The following is a 3,885-nucleotide window of genomic DNA, read 5'->3' as shown; positions in this document are numbered from 1 at the left end:
GTACAAAGAAATGATAAATTTTTGTGATGATAAATATGCTAATTATTGTGATTTGATTGTCACACATTGTATACATGTATTGAAATATAACTCTGTACTCCATAAATATATACAATCAATAAATTCCTTAAAAAAAAAAAAAAGAAAGGGATCATTTATTTCGCCTGGTGAATGGTAGAAAAAACCTACAATGGTTGGCTCCGACCATTTTGTGCTTCTTATTTCCTGGAATCATTCTTTCTGTAGAACACATTTATTCTTGCTACTCTCTGCCATGCAGTATCTTTCTTCCTGCTGCCAAGTCTCAAATGTATGTGCCTGTTTGGCAAAATCAAGGTCACATGTGGACCCTGGGATGTAAGGCAGCCTGGAAAATAGCATTTTTAGCTATTAAGCCTTTGCAACTCAAGAAGGCAAGCTAGAAGAGGGTTAAAATGGGTGTTAGTGAGCTCAAATCTCTCATACTCTCTCCACAGATAGACTTCTTCCAAACGTCAAATTCAAAATGACAGTCGAAACATCCTCCTGCATAAGATAATATGGTTGTCTATTATCCAAATGGAAACACACACTCCCTGTCTTCCTCAATGGGGAAATCCATCCCTCTCTGAATTATTCTGTATTATTTCTTCTATAGTTCAGGAGTTATGTTGTCTTTATATCTTCTAATCTGGAGGAACGAAATGAAAATTAAAACAGCAAAACATCACATACATTCTAGTATGGGAAGATAAGGAATGGGAGAGTGGAATCAAAGGAAAAGTTATAGGTGGTGTCTAGCGTTGTCCTTTCTGCCATGAGTGTGAGGTCATGGTTGGTTTTCATAACTTTTGAAGCTTCCCATTCTGTGCTTCCTTTGCCCTCTGCCAGTGTTTCTAGAAGGTCAGTGGTACTTACCTTGTGGGAGGATCCCAATATTTGTTCCTGAGGAGACTGAGCCTTAACAGTCCTGCCTGTACAGAGGTGCTCTCCTCTTCCACTAACTTTTATTTCTGGACTGGGTAGCAGCAGGAGGCACCAGAGAGAATTTCCTTGATTCTAGGCATGTGCTCTGTCTTTTATCTTTTATCACACATCCACTATCATTAGGAGCCTGTATTAGTTTGCTAGGGCTGCGTAACAAAGCACCACCGACTGAATGGCTCAAACAACAGAAATTTATATTGCAGTTCTGGAGACTAGAAATCCAAAATCATGGGATCATCAGGGTTTGTTCCTTTTGAGGACCATGAAAAAATCTGTTCCAAGCCTCTCTTGGCTTGTAGACAGCTGTGTTTTCACGTTTTGGTCCCTCTATAGTTATCTGTGTTCAAATTGCCTCTTCCAATAAAGACACCAGTCATATTGAATTAAGGCTCACCCTAATGACCTCATGTTAATCACTTACGTAAAGACCCTATCTCCAAATATGATCATATTCTGAGATAATAAGGGCTAGGGATTTAACATGAATTTGGGGGGGGCATAGCACAATTCAGCCTATAAAAGAGGTCATATTGGCCAGGAGGCAGTCTCAACTTCTATTTAATGCAATGGTTATATCCACTTATGTAGATTTTGCTTCCTTGAATATTAATGCTTTTATCAAAAAGCCTTCATTCCTAGGAACAGGAAGTAAATATTTTGCAAGTGGATAAGGATAGTGGGAAATGTCACAACTGCTTCCACCCTTCGGTTCCTGTACCAGTGTAATCTGGCTAGAAAAAATGCCTTAGATTGGTTCATGTAGGACAGAATCCAAATCTCCCCAATTGCTAACTCATAAATGGTACCATAACTGAGTCGACAGGCCATTCTTCATTCTTTGATTAAATGATTATGTAAGGCATGTGAATCCTGTAAGCACATCCACTGACTTGAATCTTTTGCTTTAAAAAGAATTTCTTAGTCACAGACAGTGATGTGTGGGATACTGTGACTGTGAATAAGGCTGTCAATCAGGGGTGATTGTGGCCCCAGTGGATTGTTGGCATCGTCTGACTGCATTACTAGCTGATACTACCATTTACTGGGTAGAGATCAGGGTTGTTGCTAATCACCCTATAATGCATAAAACAGCCCCTTACAACAAAAGATTATATAGCCTCAAATGTCAGTTGTGCCAAGGTTGAGAAACACTGTTCTAACCATAAGAGTAGGCTAGCCAAGGATCTAGTAAAAGTGTGACCAAGAAAAAATGATTTCTCATCACTATTTCTTCTTTGCCTTGGTTACAGAGCCCCATCTTTATGCTAGCAATAGCATTGGGAAAAGCAAGGCAACACACAAGGCAAAGGTAATTAGAAGTGAAGGAACGATGATGTGAGCTTAGAGGGAACACATGGGAAGGAGACTAGTAGGGCTTGTGCCGTAAAAGATGAGGATTTTGTATTTATCCAGTTCAGTCATCCCCTCTATACTGAGAGTGGCTCATGGAAGAGGCACATGCGCTGCTGAATGGAGCTGGTTGCTGGTTGCTGATTGCTGTGAGCACGTCCTTTTTGAATTCACTGCACATCTGGAGCCTGAGGCATGCAACAACCACAAGAAATAGACTCCTGTGGCTGACTTCACTCACCGTGCCCACAGCGTCTCCTTGATAGCAGTGGCTGTGAATAGTCATTTTGTAGTCACTGGGAGCAAAGATGAAACAATTCACATTTATGACATGAAAAAGAAGACAGAGCATGGAACTCTAGTGCATCACAATGGGAGGAGATGGAGTTATGGGAAGGAGGAGCAGAAGATGTGGGAAAGCAACAACTTACAAAGCGCTATAGCTTTCCTGAAATTTTATGGCAACAGGCACTTAATCAGTGGAGGGAAAGATGAACTCATCTGTTTCTGGGATGCGAAGAAACGGGAATGCCTGAAGTCAACTAAAGCTCACAAAGCACGTGTGACTTTCCTTTCTGTTGAACCATCTGGCAAGCTGACCCTGTCTGTCAGTACAGATAAGATGTTAAGAACATGGAATCTTGTGGGAGGAAGATTGATGTTCATAAAAAATATAAAACCAAATGCTCGCATAGTGGAATGGTCCCCAAGGGGAGAGAAATATGCAGTTGTCACACTGAATAAAAAAGACGTCTGTCAACTTGACATTGCCTCCATTAGTGGCACCATCACAAACGAAAAGAGAATTTCTTCTGTTACATTTCTTTCACACTCTGTCCTTACAGTGGCTGGAGATGAAGAAGTTGTAAGATTTTTTGACTGTGATTCACCTCTATGAATGTAAAGCTCATGAAAACGGGGCAAAAGACATGTTCAGTTTTGAAATTCCACAGCATTGTGTTATTGTTACAGCAACAAGTGATGGCTTTATCGAAATGTGGACGCTAAAGGAGGATAAGAAAGTTCCCCCATCTTTACTCTGTGAAGTAAACACTAATGCCAGGCTGACATGTCTTGGAGTGTGGTTAAGCAAAGTGACAGACATGGAAGAAGGCCTTCCTCCAGCTGCCGAGCCTTCTCCTGTAAGTAAAGAACAGTCCAAAATCAGCAAAAAGGAGTCTGGTGACATAGTGCAGGAAGAAGAAATGCAGTCAAAACTTAACACAAAGAAGTGCAGTTTAATTGGTGCAGTTAAAGCCAACAAAAGGAATAGCCTGGTGTCAACCAAGAAGTGGAAAATGGTAGAAAGAAGAGAAAAAAGAAGAAAATATAAGTGATAAAGTGAATCCCAGATTTCTCCTCCTTAAGAGAACTCTTTCATATATTCCTAAATATTTCTTTTCTGAGTAAAAGCAAGGAATTTCTTCTTTAGGAGAAAATGTACAGCTTAAAAAAACACTTTTAAGTTTTTGTTTCTGTTTTTTTTAACACTGGTAAATTTATTTTTGGCAGACATTTTATTAATTATATATCATGGTGGTATATAATATGTCAATGTATAATACATAA

General features: G+C 39.7%; 1 pseudogene; it reads left to right on the top strand.

Annotated features, from left to right (window-relative positions):
• Positions 1–2,356: 2,356 nt before the first annotated feature.
• LOC134372425 (p21-activated protein kinase-interacting protein 1-like) lies at positions 2,357–3,653 on the top strand (annotated as a pseudogene).
• Positions 3,654–3,885: the final 232 nt, after the last annotated feature.

This window comes from Cynocephalus volans, chromosome 3 (assembly GCF_027409185.1).
Source record: "Cynocephalus volans isolate mCynVol1 chromosome 3, mCynVol1.pri, whole genome shotgun sequence".
NCBI lineage: Eukaryota > Metazoa > Chordata > Mammalia > Dermoptera > Cynocephalidae > Cynocephalus > Cynocephalus volans.
The sequence above is the reverse complement of the archived record's forward strand: the minus strand, read 5'-3'. Positions and strand labels throughout refer to the sequence as shown.